The sequence below is a fragment of the Balaenoptera musculus genome, chromosome 5, assembly GCF_009873245.2.
Source record: "Balaenoptera musculus isolate JJ_BM4_2016_0621 chromosome 5, mBalMus1.pri.v3, whole genome shotgun sequence".
Classification (NCBI taxonomy): domain Eukaryota; kingdom Metazoa; phylum Chordata; class Mammalia; order Artiodactyla; family Balaenopteridae; genus Balaenoptera; species Balaenoptera musculus.
This window is the reverse complement of record NC_045789.1, coordinates 57,835,351-57,853,830: the sequence shown is the minus strand read 5'-3', so window position 1 is coordinate 57,853,830 and position 18,480 is coordinate 57,835,351. Positions and strand designations below refer to the sequence as shown.

General features: G+C 36.2%; 1 pseudogene; it reads right to left on the bottom strand.

The window, feature by feature from the left end:
• Positions 1-14,388: 14,388 nt before the first annotated feature.
• Positions 14,389-16,852, bottom strand: LOC118895299 (annotated as a pseudogene).
• Between the last annotated feature and the right edge of the window lie 1,628 nt (positions 16,853-18,480).

Here is an 18,480-nt window from a genome sequence, read left to right as displayed (position 1 = left end):
TTGAGTTATATGTAGTGAGGTGGATGGACCTAGAGTCTGTCATACAGAGTGAAGTAAGTCAGAAAGAGAAAAACAAATACCGTATGCTAACACATGTATATGGAATCTAAAAAAAAAAAAAATGTTCTGAAGAACCTAGGGGCAGGACAGGAATAAAGACGCAGACGTAGAGAATGGACTTGAGAACACAGGGAGGGGGAAGGGTAAGCTGAGAGGAAGTGAGAGGGTGGCATTGACATATGTACACTACCAAATGTAAAATAGATAGCTAGTGGGAAGCAGCCACATAGCACAGGGAGATCAGCTCGGTGCTTTGTGACCACCTAGAGGGGTGGGATAGGGAGTGTGGGAGGGAGACACAAGAGGGAGGAGATATGGGGATATATGTATATGTATAACTGATTCACTTTGTTATACAGCAGAAAGTAACACACCATTGTAAAGCAGTTATACTCCAATAAAGATGTTAAAAAAAAAATCAAGGAAGAAAAAAAAGAAGATCCCTTTGAAGAGAAAAAATTTAATAGATACCATGTTGAGTATAAGAAGTGGTTCTTTCTTATTTTATTTTTTTTAACATCTTTATTGGAGTATAATTGCTTTACAATGGTGTGTTAGTTTCTGCTTTATAACAAAGTGGATCAGTTATACATATACATATGTCCTCATATCTCTTCCCTCTTGCACCTCCCTCCCTCCCACCCTCCCTATCCTACCCCTCTAGGTGGTCACAAAGCACAGAGCTGATCTCCCTGTGCTATGCATCTGCTTCCCACTAGCTAAAAGAAGTCGTTCTTAATGTAACTTAGTTTTTGAATAATTGTGAACAAACCAAATTTCTACCACCTAAAATATTTTAAATATGAAATAAAAGATCTCTCTCACTCTCACTCACTACAACATGAATATACTGTAAAAATTAAGTTAATTTCCATCACTACTACCTACTGTCCTTTTGTTAAGCTTTCTTTCTTCTTAAGTGTTAAAGCACAAGAAACAGTAAATTATCTAGAAGAAAACTTTGGAATGCAAAATAATTCTATAAATTAATACATTACTTGTATGTTTAATAAAAGAGTTTAAGGAATCCATAAACTGAATATTCTACCCTTTATTTTGGTCTTTAGTTTGTCAGATTCTGGCAGTCTTTACACTCAGTGTCTCCAGATCCAGAGGCATTCCAGTTTCCTGAGTTGACAGATTGTGCCAGGTACAGCCTTATTAAGTAACCTTTCACTTGTAATTTATTCTTGTGTGGATTTACCTATGTCAGTTTGACACCTCACCCTGCTTCCTGAGATACCTAAACCCTCTAGTTCCTGATACTGACTGGACTTCTTTAGGATAAATTGTCTTGAGTCACAAGACATTTATTGTGGCCAGCATTTAGGTTTCATCTATTTCTACTCTTCTAGGTGAGTTACTGATTCTTCTTTCTAATTTCACTCACTCTCTCATCACCTACTGTCTCTTTCATTCTCTTTGTCCTTTAAAGTGAAATTCAGAAGAAAGCATGTATTAATTTTTCATGTTTAATTAGAAGTCCGTGCATGTTACTCCATGTTACTAGCACCCACTAGCCCTAAATTAAAAACCCTCAAAAGGGTTGTTAAAATTTCTATTACTACATAGAATAATAAAACATAACAAATTTTAACCTTTCTATGTTGGTACCAGAGTTATAAGAGAATGAAGAATGAAGATCTACTGAATAGCAATGTGTAGTCCTCACTGGCTGAAATTCTGATACACTCACATTCCTGGAACTAAAGCCTCTAAAATAGACATCCTATTTGCAATGGAAAAAAGCATCTTTACTTTTTTCCGTATTTATTTTAAAAGGCTCTAAGGCATCCACTGATATGTCATTGCTTAGGAAAAAAACACTATACTTTGGACTTAAGTTGAATCACATTGACATATTCAAACTGCACTTACAACCAATAATATTCACATAGTTTATTCTCTAAATATACAAAACCTTCCTGGCCGCCCTATACTCAAGCAGAAAGTTAGTTATTTCAATGTCTTAAAAGAAATACACTTATGTTTATTTATATTCAATACACTTATGGTTATTTATATTCATTACCCTTGAATATCCCATTACTGACTATACACATTTAAATTATGAATTCAAACTGATTCATTTAAAATCACAATATCTACTAAAGTAAACTCCGGAAACTAATCACATGGGGAAGAAATATTTCATTTTGCATCTTTCTAAGGATAATCTGATATATAAAATTACTTTCCAGGTGAAGTTTGTCAAAAACCCTTTACTCATTAATTACTGTGATATTCTGGTTTTCACTTATATGCATTTACTACAATTGCCCTACTTTGGTACTAAATACCACAAAATAAGTAAGATTGCTTGTCTGTCATTTGATCATTGATTTGTCACACGATTTCTCTGAAAACCATAATAACTTGAAAAATGCACTAAAGTAATATATTCTCTATACTTCTAAACACTCTTCTTCCTCTAAACAGAGCATACACTACAGGTGAATAACTAGATAAAGGCAGTGAGACAATATTAAGAGGAAATAATAGTGAATATAAAATACTGAATTTAAATTCAAAAGGTTTGATTCCTATTGAGAGCGTGACTTATAGTGGGGGATACTGGAAAGATAAAGTAAAAATGCAGATAAAATTATTTGTAAATTGTACAACACAGTAAGTTACAGTGATTTTTAAGTTTTTAAGATATCTCAGCTTAGAATAAGAAGAGCTCACAAGTATGTAGAATTTATGTGTTTGAAATTATTTAGAACATGTCTTTTTGGATTGAATACATGTTTAAATCATTAAATAATATACACAAAGTTTTAAACAAAGTCAGTATATTAAGAGTACATATCATAAATGTTTAAAAAATTATATTCTGCCAAATGACTATTTTTTTTTAATTAAAGAGGTTTATTTGAAGGGTGAGTCATGCAATGAAATTGGTAGATAGTTTGTCTTGGGCTCTATTTTCCTGGAATTAGTATAATGTGTCATAAGCAAAACCCTTATTTCACACACACACATACACACACACACACAGAGTCACACAAGCACTTCCCTGGGGCAGGTAAAATGAATAACTCTTAACCTCTAGGGTACTGAATGATTTAAGTACTCCCCATGCTGATGTTAAATATTTATTCTCACACTTACTTCAACTGAAGTCAGAAATAGTGCCTCACCCCAAAATACACCACCAGACGTGGACGTGCCCACCAGAAAGACAAGATCCAGCCTCATCCACCAGAGCTCAGGCACTAGTTCCCTCCACCAGGAAGCCTACACAACCCACTGAACCAACCTTAGCCACTGGGGACAGATACCAAAAACAACGGGAACTACGAACCTGCAACCTGTGATAAGGAGACCCCAAACACAGTAAGATAAGCAAAATGAGACGACAGAAAAACACACAGCAGATGAAGGAGCAGGGTCAAACACACTAGACTTAACAAATGAAGAGGAAATAGGTAGTCTACCTGAAAAAGAATTCAGAATAATGATAGTAAGGATGATCCAAAATCTTGGAAATAGAATAGACAAAATGCAAGAAACATTTAACAAGGACGTAGAAGAACTAAAGAGGAACCAAGCAATGATGAAAAACACAATAAATGAAATTAAAAATACTCTAGATGGGATCAATAGCAGAATAACTGAGGCAGAAGAAAGGATAAGTGACCTGGAAGATAAATGGTGGAAATAACTACTACAGAGCAGGATAAAGAAAAAAGAATGAAAAGAACTGAGGACAGTCTCAGAGACCTCTGGGACAACATTAAATGCACCAACATTCGAATTATAGGGGTCCCAGAAGAAGAAGAGAAAAAGAAAGGGACTGAGAAAATATTTGAAGAGATTATAGTTGAAAACTTCCCTAATATGGGAAAGGAAATAGTTAATCAAGTCCTGGAAGCACAGAGAGTCCCATACAGGATAAACCCAAGGAGAAACACACCAAGACACATATTAATCAAACTGTCAAAAATTAAATATAAGGAAAACATATTAAAGGCAGCAAGGGAAAAACAACAAATAACACACAAGGGAATCCCCATAAGGTTAACATCTGATCTTTCAGCAGAAACTCTGCAAGCCAGAAGGGAGTGGCAGGATATACTTAAAGTGATGAAGGAGAAAAACCTACAACCAAGATTACTCTACCCAGCAAGGATCTCATTCAGATGTGATGGAGAAATTAAAACCTTTACAGACAAGCAAAAGCTGAGAGAGTTCAGCACCACCAAACCAGCTTTACAACAAATGCTAAAGGAACTTCTCTAGGCAAGAAACACAAGAGAAGGAAAACACCTACAATAACAAACCCAAAACATTTAAGAAAATGGGAATAGGAACATACATATCGATAATTACCTTGAATGTAAATGGATTAAATGCTCCCACCAAAAGACACAGGCTGGCTGAATGGATACAAAAACAAGACCCATATATATGCTGTCTACAAGAGACCCACTTCAGACCTAGAGACACATACAGACTGAAAGTGAGGGGATGGAAAAAGATATTCCATGCAAATGGAAATCAAAAGAAAGCTGGAGTAGCAATTCTCATATCAGACAAAATAGACTTTAAAATAAAGACTATTACAAGAGACAAAGAAGGACACTATATAATGATCAAGGGATCGATCCAAGAGGAAGGTATAACAATTGTAAATATTTATGCACCCAACATAGGAGCACCTCGATACATAAGGCAAATACTAACAGCCATAAAAGGGGAAATCGACAGCAACACAATCATAGTAGGGGACTTTAACACCCCACTTTCACCAATGGACAGATCATCCAAAATGAAAATAAAGAAGGAAACACAAGCTTTAAATGATACATTAAACAAGATGGACTTAATTGATATTTATAGGACATTCCACCCAAAAACAACAGAATACACATTTTTCTCAAGTGCTCATGGAACATTCTCCAGGATAGATCATATCTTGGGTCACAAATCAAGCCTTGGTAAATTTAAGAAAATTGCAATCGTATCAAGTATCTTTTCCGACCACAACGCTATGAGACTAGATATCAATTACAGGAAAAGATCTGTAAAAAATACAAACACATGGAGGCTACACAATACACTACTTAATAACGAAGTGATCACTGAAGAAATCAAAGGGGAAATCAAAAAATACCTAGAAACAAATGACAATGGAGATACGACGACCCAAAACCTATGGGACGCAGCAAAAGCAGTGCTAAGAGGGAAGTTTATAGCAATACAAGCCTACCTCAAGAAACAGGAAACATCTCGAATAAACAACCTAACCTTGCACCTAAAGCAATTAGAGAAAGAAGAACAAAAAACCCCAAAGCCAGCAGAAGGAAAGAAATTATAAAGATCAGGTCAGAAATAAATGAAAAAGAAATGAAGGAAACAATAGCAAAAATCAATGAAACTAAAAGCTGGTTCTTTGAGAACATAAACAAAATTGATAAACCATTAGCCAGACTCATCAAGAGAAAAAGGGAGAAGACTCAGATCAATAGAATTAGAAATGAAAAAGGAGAAGTAACCACTGACACTGCAGAAATACAAAAGATCATGAGAGATTACTACAAGCAACTCTATGCCAATAAAATGGACAACCTGGAAGAAATGGACAGATTCTTAGAAATGCACAAACTGCCGAGACTGAACCAGGAAGAAATAGAAAATATGAACAGACCAATCACAAGCACTGAAATTGAAACTGTGATTAAAAACCTTCCAACAAACAAAAGCCCAGGACTAGATGGCTTCACAGGTGAATTCTATCAAACATTTAGAGAAGAGTTAACACCTATCCTTCTCAAACTCTTCCAAAATATTGCAGAGGGAGGAACACTCCCAAACTCATTCTACGAGGCCACCATCACCCTGATACCAAAACCAGACAAAGATGTCACAAAGAAAGAAAACTACAGGCCAATATCACTGATGAACATAGATGCAAAAATCCTCAACAAAATACTAGCAAACAGAATCCAACAGCACATTAAAAGGATCATACACCATGATCAAGTGGGGTTTATCCCAGGAATGCAAGGATTCTTCAATATACGCAAATCAATCAACGTGATACACCATATTAACAAATTGAAGGAGAAAAACCATATGATCATCTCAATAGATGCAGAGAAAGCTTTCGACAAAATTCAACACCCATTTATGATAAAAGCCCTGCAGAAAGTAGGCATAGAGGGAACTTTCCTCAACATAATAAAGGCCATATATGTCAGGAACAAGACAAGGTTGCCCACTCTCACCACTATTATTCAACATAGTTTTGGAAGAGTTAGCTGTAGAGATAAAAGGAATCCAAATCGGAAAAGAAGAAGTAAAGCTGTCACTATTTGCAGATGACATGATACTATACATAGAGAATCCTAAAGATGCTACCAGAAAACTCCTAGAGCTAATCAATGAATTTGGTAAAGTAGCAAGATACAAAATTAATGCACAGAAATCTCTTGCATTTCTATACACTAATGACGAAAAATCTGAAAGTGAAATTAAGAAAACACTCCCATTTACCATTGCAACAAAAAGAATAAAATATCTAGGAATAAACCTACCTAAGGAGACAAAAGACCTGTACGCAGAAAATTATAAGACACTGATGAAAGAAATTAAAGATGATACAAATAGATGGAGAGATAAACCATGTTCCTGGATTGGAAGAATCAACATTGTGAAAATGACTCTACTACCCAAAGCAATCTACAGATTCAATGCAATCCCTATCAAACTACCACTGGCATTTTTCACAGAACTAGAACAAAAAATTTCACAATTTGTATGGAAACACAAAAGACCCCGAATAGCCAAAGCAATCTTGAGAACGAAAAATGGAGCTGGGGGAATCAGGCTCCCTGACTTCAGACTATATTACAAAGCTTCAGTAATCAAGACAGTTTGGTACTGGCACAAAAACAGAAATATAGATCAATGGAACAGGATAGAAAGCCCAGAGATAAACCCACACACATACGGTCACCTTATCTTTGATAAAGGAGGCAAGCATATACAGTGGAGAAAAGACAGCCTCTTCAATAAGTGGTGCTGGGAAAACTGGACAGGTACATGTAAAAGTATGAAATTAGAACACTCCCTGACACCATGCACAAAAATAAACTCCAAATGGATTAAAGACCTAAGTGTAAGGGCAGACACTATCAAACTCTTAGAGGAAAACATAGGCAGAACACTCTATGACATACATCACAGCAAGATTCTTTTTGACCCAGCTCCCAGAGAAATGGAAATAAGAACACAAATAAACAAATGGGACCTAATGAAACTTAAAAGCTTTTGCACAGCAAAGGAAACCATAAACAAGGCCAAAAGACAACCATCAGAATGGGAGAAAATATTTGCAAATGAAGCAACTGACAAAGGGTTAATCTCCAAGATTTACAAGCAGCTCATGCAGCTCAATAACAAAAAAATGAACAACCCAATCCAAAAATGGGCAGAAGACCTAAACAGACATTTCTCCAAAGAAGATATACAGATGGCCTACAGACACATGAAAGAATGCTCAACATCATTAATCATTAGAGAAATGCAAATCAAAACTACAATGAGATATCATCTCACACCGGTCAGAATGGCCATCATCAAAAAATCTAGAAACAATAAATGCTGGAGAGGGTGTGGAGGAAAGGGAACACTCTTGCACTGTTGGTGGGAATGTAAATTGATACAGCCACTATGAAGAACAGTATGGAGGTTCCTTAAAAAACTACAAATAGAACTACCATACGACCCAGCAATCCCACTACTGGGCATATACCCTGAGAAAACCATAGGTCAAAAAGAGTCATGTACCAAAATATTCATTGCAGCTCTATTTACAATAGCCAGGACATGGAAGCAACCTAAATGTCCATCGACAGATGAATGGCTAAAGAAGATGTGGCACATATATACAATGGAATATTACTCAGCCATAAAAAGAAATGAAATGGAGGTATTTGTAATGAGGTGGATGGAGTTAGAGTCTGTCATACAGAGTGAAGTAAGTCAGAAAGAGAAAAACAAATACAGTATGCTAACACATATATACGGAATCTAAGGAAAAAAAAAAAAAAGGCCATGAAGAACCTAGTGGCAAGACGGGAATAAAGACACAGACCTACTAGAGAATGGACTTGAGGATATGGGGAGGGGGTGGGGTGAGATGTGACAGGGTAAGAGAGTGTCATGGACATATATACACTACCAAATGTAAAATAGATAGCTAGTGGGAAGCAGCCGCATAGCACAGGGAGATCAGCTCGGTGCTTTGTGACCACCTAGAGGGGTGGGATGGGGAGGGTGGGAGGGAGGGAGATGCAAGAGGGAAGAGAAATGGGAACATATTGTATATGTATAACTGATTCACTTTGTTATAAAGCAGAAGCTAACACACCATTGTAAGGCAATTATACTTCAATAAAGATGTTTAAAAAAAAAAAAAAAAAAAAAGAAATAGTGCCTCAAACTGACAAAATTGTGTGAACCACATGTGAAACAATGAGCAAGCCTTAATAAGTACACTATAAGCTTCCTGCTATTTCATAACCCATATTACTGGCAGAAGAGTATTTTTCTAATATAAATCTTATGTCAATGCCCTGCATAAAATCTTTCCTTTGCTTCCCTTCAAAAAGATAAGTGAAATCCAAACTCCTTAAGATGGTGGGAAGAAGGCTGAACAATTGGCTATCTGCTGTCACCAACTATTTCAACCTCATTTGTTATACTACTACCCCTCCTTTATATGCTCAAGGTGCACAGCTATAACTACTTAGTCCATGAAATATCCCAAGCACTTTCCTGACTGAAAATCTTAATTCTTACTGTTATCCCAGTCTAGAACATTCCTCCAATCCTCCTGCTATTTTTTAGTCACTAACTCCTATTTATACTTTAGGATTCTGTAATAATACTTCTTCAGAGAAGGTTTAACTGGTGCTTCCCCACTAAATCAGTCTGCATTGCCATTATGTCTATATTATACGTTTTTTTCTTTTCCTTTATAGCACTTCTCAGAGTCTGTAATGAAATAATTATTAGTGTGATCACTTATTTATGGTTATTTCTCTCACTGAACTATAAGTATTCAGGGGGAAGTGATCTTTGCTTATCATTGTATTACCAGTGATCTGGTCAGTGTCTGGCACTTCATAGGCACTTGATTGTATGTGAAATAATAATAGTAAAGAAACATACAAATACAACATCACTTGGAAGATATAAATATCTCTGAGTAGTTATTGTGTGCCAGGCCCACATGCTAGATTCTGATGGTACAGGTAAATAAAGCAGAATTGCTCTTCTGCTAGAAAGTATAGGCTGACTATTAGAACAAACATATAATCAAACAAATGTACAAATTCATTATGTAGAGAATGAAAAATTGGGTGGCTATGCTGTCTGGTGGCATTATGGTATTTATAGGCACATGAGCTCCCTCTGGAAGAATGGATCAGTGTTTGTTAATTAAAAATGAAGGAAGCAACAAAGAGCTTATAACTGGCATTGTGAGAAGCTCCATGGAAAAAGAGTGAAGAAGACATGTGTGCAGTTGAATTATGTTTCCCTGTAATTAACAGGAACACAATTTTAAAAAATTAAAGAAGAGACTTAACGAGCTCATTTATGTTTGTGTTTGTGTGTATCAGAAAGACACTTCTGAAAACAGGATAAAGTCTTACTAATGAAAGCTTGGTCCACATACAGCAACATAAGCATCTTCTGGAAGTTGGATAGACAGAAGAATCTCAGGCCTACCCAGAATTACTGAATTGGAATCCACATTTTAAGAAGATGCCAGGTGACCTTTATACAGTTCTAAAGTTTGAGAGTCACTGCTATAGAGGATGGGCTAGAGGGAAGAGAAGATTGGAGTTGAGAAATTGGAAGAGGAGTTATTTCAAAAGCACAGAAGCTTGATGATGATATCCAAAGGAAAACAGGAGCATTCCTGTTCCAAAGGGAGGTCTAAATTTAAGTGTACATGAAATAGTCTTTCCAAATTGAAGTCCATGTCAAGGATCCCATATTGCTCCACTCTGGTGGATTAAAATATTTATCATTCAGCATATTTCACTTCTTCTTCTCTTCCACTACCTACATGGATGAAAGGGTAGATACCATTAAAAGACTTACCTTACCACTCTCAAAGCTTCTGTTTTATTGTTGGTTATCATCCTCACATCTGTCCCTTCACTTTTGTCTTGATCATGCTATATTTTCAGCAATGGGATATTAGCAGACATTGAAGAAGTAGAGAATTTCAGTATGTTTGCATGTTGAGCATTGCTTCTTTTCCTTCTGCCATTTCCAAGAGAAGAACATGCACTGGTGACCAGCTAGGATGAAAGAAATGAGAGACACATAATGGTGACCTGAACTATTTCTTTTCAAACACTGCAGCTACTCTTAGATATTTCTCATTTCTTACACACTTTCAGATCATTTGCCTCAATAGCAATAGCAACAACAAAAACCTGTTGAACTTCTTAACGAATAGCACTAATTGCATTAATTTGAGAATACTGGAATTTTATATTAAATTTTCCAATCCAAGAACATCTAATTTTATGTCTTTTGAAGATTTTACATTTTTGAATATATGCCATATAACATTCTTATAAAGCTTATTATGAATATTTTACAACTTTATTGATACCATATATGGGATATTTTGCTTTCCTAAGTGTTTGGTTTTAATACAAATAGAGAAAAGCATTTGGTATTTAAAAACTTCCTGTATTCACCTTGCTGAATTGGTTTTGTTTCTCTAGAGAACCATGATTAATATAAGAGGAAGGAGTTCCCTTCCTAAATTTTCTATTCCTCTAAATATAAAGTATTTTTAAAATTCTCTCTCATGATTTGTTTGGCTCAGGAATTTGGAATGGGCTTAGCTAAGCCATTCCAGCTCAGGCTGTCTCACGTGGCTGGATCTGGAATAGCGGGTACCTACTGTACACTGCGGCTGGCTCTGGCTGATTGTCTCTCTCTCTTCGTGTAGTTCCAATTATTTTCCATGTGGTTGTTTCATATGTGGTGCTTACAGAGAAGTCAGACTGTTCATACGAAAACTCAGGGCTCCAGTAAAAGTAATCCACAGAGACAGGCATAAGTACATAGCCACTTAGGATCTAGATCTGGAATGCAATTGTATCACTTCCACTATACACTACTATCAGTAGCCCCTAAGGATAGCACAGTTGCAGATGGACTAGAAAAGTGATCAATATAATCTACAGATATATAGAGAGTAAGCACTGGGGCTCTGAATATGTTGTTGGAAGAAAGAGTGACCATGGGTTCATTTGTACACAAAAGTTACTTAAAACCTGTTAGGCACATACACTGTTTTATCACTGTGGTTTAGAAGTTTGATAAGGTAGAATGGAGTTTATAGATACCAAAAAAGAGGTATACCATTTAATATTATCTTTTTTCAACTGTTTAATTCTCTTTTTTATACTCTCTCCTATAGAGCAAGATAGAAAATTACAGTCTCTAAGATGTTTTGCGAGCAGAGTTAAAATTGTGGTTCTGCCAATGAGGGATATTTGCAGAAGATTTGGAAGACAGAATAGAAATTGAAAGTATTCTTAGATGAGAGCTGAAGACAGTTGCATGGGAACTATGTAGAATACAAGTTTGCAGTGGCTTCTGGAAAACATCCCCAAATCACTTGTGTGTTACAATGCGGGAAGAGCCAGCGCTTCTGGATTTCCCAAGCTAATTCAAGACCCTCACTCTTCAGCCTACCAATTATTGCAAAAGCCTCTGATGCCCTGTATTAAACTCCTTAGTGCTGGGAATATTACAAATTTGTAGTTTTTCTGATAGAACTTTGGTCAAAGATGGAAACAACATACTTAAGAAAATGGTAGCATTTACCACTTATGAGGCTCTCAGTGATATTTTCCATTAAGACTTCTCAGACCTACCTGAAAGGCTTATTAAGGAGTACCCATTTAACTCATAATAAAACAACAATACCAAAAAAATATAAAAAATAAATTCATCTAAATTTCTCAACATTTTTGTCTATGTTTTATCTATCTAACAATACAACTTCCCTTACTTATATTCCTCTTACTTTTCCCCAAATGCCTCTCTTTGTCTAAATGAATATAGGTGTGAATTCTTAGTTAAGTAAATTTTAATCTAGTTTTATATAATTAAGGCATATTTATTTCTCATTATATTAGTCTTGAAATATTTACATTTAATTTCCTGAATATGAAAGACATACACACAAAATATTTTTCTGTGAGGACAAACTATGCACCGTCTATAGATTCAAAATATATAATGGAGTATTAAAGGTTCTGAGAATCTTTCATCAAATATCCCATGATAACTTTGAGTGGATGTCCCTAACCGTTTTTGATAAATAAATCCTGCTAAACTCTTCATCTTAGAAAAGGCTGACATAGAATGTTTGATCAGAGCTGTCAAGCATTCTAAATAATTAGCAGAACAGATTAATTTATTTTCAGATTTTTAACTACTTACACTGATGTCAACACTATCCAGTCATCACATAATCATTGTGCTGTGAAAATAAAGTCAAATGCATAATTAAATGTGTTGATTGGCAACCCTTAGAGTGAAAGGGGAGAAGTATTATAAGGAGAAAGACCAGCTGCTTTCTCAGAAAGACAGATGAACAGAGAGAAAGAGCAAGAGGAGAGGGGAAGAGGGGGAGGGAGAGAGAGAGAGAAAAGCAGGTCTATTTATTGAACATGTGGCATTCCCAGGAGGAAACTAAAAACATATTCCAATATGCAAGTATTCTAATATGTGTAAGCATCCTAATAAAATTAGCATTTACATTGTGTGTATAAAATGTTAATTTTATATCAAAGATGATTCCTGAGAACTCAATGAAGTCGTTAAAGTATTCAATTTCATAATCCTCTTCAGAGTCTCACATTTTTAAAGACTTGCTTTTTAACTGCTCAAGATTCATTAGCTTGAAATTCTGCTACTCATTTTCATCAACGTTTGAATTCTCAATTGAGATGTGATATTTCACTCCTGCCACTATGTCAATCTGGAATCTTTTCAGAAATAAATTAAAATTTCAAAGCCTTACTGAATAAAATAATTGATGGTATATTAATTAGTCTCAAATTGACATTAAACTGTCTTTGTTTTTTGCAGATAATAATTATAACTAAGACTTCTTTGTCCAGGCTTTTAAAAATCAATATTATTTCTGTACTTCAAAACCAGAGCAAGAAGGAGGGATGTTAACAAAGTGTTACTGTATGGAATAAAATCTTATCTATGGAAGAAAAATTATGTCAGTGTCCTTTGCTAATGTGATGTACCTAATAATAAATTAGTTTACTGTATTTAAATTCAGTGTTTTATCCCAAGAAATAATATTCTATATTGGTGTTCAAAACTTTTCTCAAATGCCTATCTTACTTGGATACTTAGTCTGAAGAATGCTTTGTTGTTCTTTCTCCAAACTATTTTCTTTCCCCTGACTATACAGAAAAACTGTAGTTTTTCTACAATGTACCATTGTCTACACTTCAGAACTCTCAGGCAGGGCCATGTGACTGAGTTCTGGACATTTGAAAGTGGATGCAAATTACACATACCAATTCTGTGCCCTAAAATCTCTATGGAAGACTCCATGCTTACCCTCTTCTTTCAGATAGATGATACCAGGCTAACCTTGAAGCCATGTACTAATAATGGCAGACTGAAGTATAAAAGACACCTTGTTCCCTGAATAACTATGTGGGGTAGAGGCTCCTTTTCCTCCTCCCCACCAACCACAATGGGCAGTGAGGCGAGTAACAAATGTTTATCATGCAAAGAACCTTGAAATTTCTTGTCTTATCGGGTAGAGTGGCTCTCGTTAAATACCCTAGTACAGGTTCCTAACTAGAACACATGTAGACAGCAATTTTATATTACTATAAGTGGTAATAGTATATAATTGATTAGTAATACTTAAAAAATAAAACATTAATAATAATAATAATAATAGTAATAAATTTATGTGGGGCATTTACCCTTGCTTGAATTTATCAGAAGTTTATAAACAATCAGGACACATCTTGATTTAATCAACAGGAAAAATGAATTTTGGAGAAAATAAAAACTATTCCAAGATCACATTTTGCAATACAGAAAAAAATGTTATTAGAACTTAGTGATATATATATGCTCCTCAAAAGAGGAAGGTGAATGTAGACTATTCACCTTCAAAACAAGCACAAAACTACCTTCAAAAGATAGAGATGTGAAAAATAGTTTCACAGTTCAGTTTATAAGCATGTGAGGACAAAGTTTATCTATGTAGTGTGTACCTGCAGATTCAAGATTTTAGATGAGGAAGCTCAGAAATGTCTCTTGCTGCTTTCTTGATCTGTATGCAATTAGTCCTCCCTTATTGGCCCACTGATTTACTCCAGTGGCACCTTCATTTTCCATGTGGTACTAACTCCAGTTTCTGCATTCCGTTCCAAGAATTCTTTTAAGTTTACCATTCCCTCACCCATGGCCCTGAGTTTGACATTAACAGTACAAGACACTCACTTGAATGTGAAAAGATACATATCTTTTCTGAAAATATATAAATGTCAGCAAGACCTTGGACAACTCAGGGCTCTTGTAAGCAGCCTTAGCTGCCTGGAATAGGCTATCTCCACATACAAGTGGTAGGTAGTTAGTCAGACATTAGCAGCAAGGAGGTGATGGTGGTGAAAAGAGGGGAATAATCAAGTCACACCCCAACCATCTGGGGACCCTCCCCTGACATTAGCAGTAAGGAGGTTACAGTGGCGAAAAGACAAGAGGGGAATAATCAAGTCACATCCCAGCCATCTGGGAACCCTCCCCTGACTCCACCCAGAACAGGCAAAACTATGGTCAGGTGGTGGGCAACTTTTCCTAATAAAGAGGGAGCACAGTAACACGAAGGAACTTCCCCAGGCTGCGCATGCCCAGACTAGACAGGCATATCACCTACAGTAAACCCAAACTCATTATACCATCATTATAATAAAATCTGCATGTGGTTTTGCTCCCCCGCGCCCCATGGGCTTTTCTTAGTGAAGCTAGGGTAAGGGCATGCGCAATAATGAACTTGTTACATAACTCGGGACTGCCAATCAAATAATGATCCCCTGTCACTCACCCATGATCACACACCACCTCCTCGCAGAACTCTCCTTATAAACACCCTTAAATCTATACAGGAGGGCTGGTTTCACTTTGCAGAAACAGCCCGCTCTCCCTCTGAGATTACAACTATGCTTTAATAAATTTTGCTTTGTGCTTAAGCCCAAAGTGGTAGTCTGCAATTCTTTACTTGCTATCACAAGGACCGAGATCGCTGGCCCAGGTCTTCTGTTGACCTCCTCAGTTGAAGCTATTTGACACAATGCACACCAACCCAGTAACAGAGGTGGCAGTGAAATTTTGATAGTCTCCTTCTCACTTGTACTGATAGCCGAAAACCAGTGGGAGAATTCCACCTGAGAGCTGTGTTTTTGGTCAGTTGGCTCTGCATTTCATTACCATTTCTTTTAGAAATGGGGGCTGAAATGCATGGATATTGGTCCCCATGTAAGAAGAGCCCCAGTAGTACTGTCCTTTCCAACTGAGAGTGTTTAGGTCTTGTGATACAAAGGCTGGTTGATGACAAACATCAGGGACACCCCTATTTGTATATCCAATTAAGACACCAATTAAGATGGTGACACACTGAAGTCCACAGGAGAAGATTCCTTGGTTGGATCTAACGTCAGCAGAATCTTTTGTACACTGGTAAGGTGAATCTATGGGATCCACCCAAATTCCCAAAATGTCCTGTGGAATGTTGACCTCTACTGAATCCAGTATTCTTAATTACAGATGATTACTAATGAAACAAAGGCCAATTAAATAAATCAATCAAAACAACAAATTTGACTTGAGGGAATTTAAGTTTAAATTTCAAAGTGAATAATATTCCTGTGGCATCATAAAATAAAATTTTAGACATTTAAATTGTCACTAAATAAAATTAGTGCAACTATAATTTACTTTCTCTCTAGCTAAGTATCCTAATCAAAAAAAGGCTGCACTGTACCAGCTTCCAATGTTCTTAGAAAGTTTACAAACTGTGTAGGCATACATGACCACTAGAAATGTGATGACAAAATATGGATTATTACATTATTTAGTTATTATCCAGGTTAACAAAATTAATACATCATGTAAAAAACTAAAATTAAGACAAATATAGAAGTTATTTAAATATAGAAGTTATATAAAATGAAGTTAAAGACTTCACTTGCATTGAATTAAAAAAAACAGCAGTAGTAAGAAACTAAAATATGACAAGGGGCAGGATCAAGATAGCAAAGTAGAAAGATCCTGAGCTCACCTCCTCCCACAGACAAACCAAAACTACAACTATATATAGATCAACTTTCTCTGAGAACAACCTGAAGGCTAGTAGAACAGCTCTTCTATAATTACGATATAAAGAAAAAAACACATTGAAGGTAGGAGGGGCAGAGACTCAATGTAATCAGGATCCATATCGCAGGTGTGATGACCACATGCAGCAGGGGATATAACAAACATGGCAGTCCTCCCTAAGGAACAAGGGGTTTGAGCTTCACACTGGGCAACTTAGCCCTGGGGACCCACACCAGGAAGTTGAGCCCTCATAACATCTGGCTTCGAAAACCAGTGGGGCTTATGCCCAGGAGAGCCAGAGGGCTATAGGAAACCAAGGCTCTACTCTTAAAGGGTCCACATAAAATCTTACTCACTCTGAGTCCTGGCACAGAGGCATCTGGCACTCCAGCCAGTCTGCCAAGGTCACTCCAGCAAGCCCCTGGCCATGCCCACTCCAGTTCCAGCCACGCCAAGGCAAATGGCCCAGTGCACCCCAGGAAAAACCTGGCCTGCACCAACTCCAGATCCAGCCATCTAGCCAAGGCAGCCCCAGTTCAGTGTACTCCAGGACCCTCCAGCCTGTGTCTGCTCCAGCCCCAGTCCACCTGCCAAGCTACCCAGCACATGCAATCTACATAGGGAAGGCTCCTACATAAGGTCATGCTTTCAAGACCAAGAGAGGTAACCGTTTTGCCTAATTTATAGAAAAAGAACACAAAGTCAAACAAAATGAGGAGCCAAATGTATTCCAAATGAAATAAGATAAAACACCAGAAAAGAACAATAATGAAACAAGTAATTTATCTGATAAAGGGTTCAATGTGATGGTCATAAAAATGCTCACTGAACTCTGGAGACGAATGAAGGAACACAGTGAGAATTTCAAAAAGGAGTTAGAAAATATAAAAAAGAACCAATCAGGTCTGAAGAATATAATAACTAAAATAAAAGTACATGGCAGGGAATAAAAAGAAGATTAGATGATACAGAAGAATGCATAAGTGATCTGGAAGACAGAATTGTGGAAATCAACCAATCGTAATAGCAAAATGAAAAAAGAACTTAAAAAATATATACCCTAAGGGACCTCTGCAACAACATCAAGCATACTAACATTTTAATTTTAGGGGTCCTAGAAGGTGAAGAGAGAGAGAGAAATGGGCAGAAATTTATTTGAAGAAATAATGGCTGAAAACTTCCCTAACCCGGGGAAGAAAACAGATATCCAGGAAGCACAGAGAGGCCCAAACAAGATGAATCCAAAGAGATTCACACCAAGATATATAATTAAAATGACAAAAGTTAAAATTAGGAGAGAATTTTAAAGGCAGCAAGGAAACAAACAAACAAACAAAAAAGCTAATCACATACAAGGGAACTCCCATAACACTATCAGCTGATTTTTCAGCAGAAACTTTTCATGCCAGAAGGGAGTGGCATAATATATTTAAAGAGCTGAAAGGACAAAACAAAACAAAACCTTACAACCAAGAATACTCTACCCAGCAAAGTTATCACTCATCACTGAAGGAGATGTAAAGTTTCCCAGGAAAGCAAAAGCTAAAGAATTCATCATCACTAAACCACGCTTACAAGAAATGTTAAAGAAACTTATTTAAGCAGAATAGAAAAGGTCATAACTAGAAACAAGAAAATACATAAAAGGAAAAAATCTCACTGGTAAAGGCAAATATATAGTAAAGGAAGTGAATCAGCCACTTAAAAAGCTAGTATGAATGTTAAAAGAATAAATTTGTAAAATTAACTGTAACTACAATAAATAGTTAAGGGATACGCAAAGTTAAAAGCTGTAAAATATGACTTCAGAAACATAAAACAAAACACGGACGGAAGGAGTAAAAATGTAGTGCTTTTACAATGCATTTGAACTTAAGTGATTATCAGCTTAAAATAAACTGCTATATATACAGTTGATATATATGAACTTCATGGTAACCGAAGCAAAAACCTATAATAGATACACAAAAAATAAAGAGAAGGGAAACCAAATATAACACTAAAGAA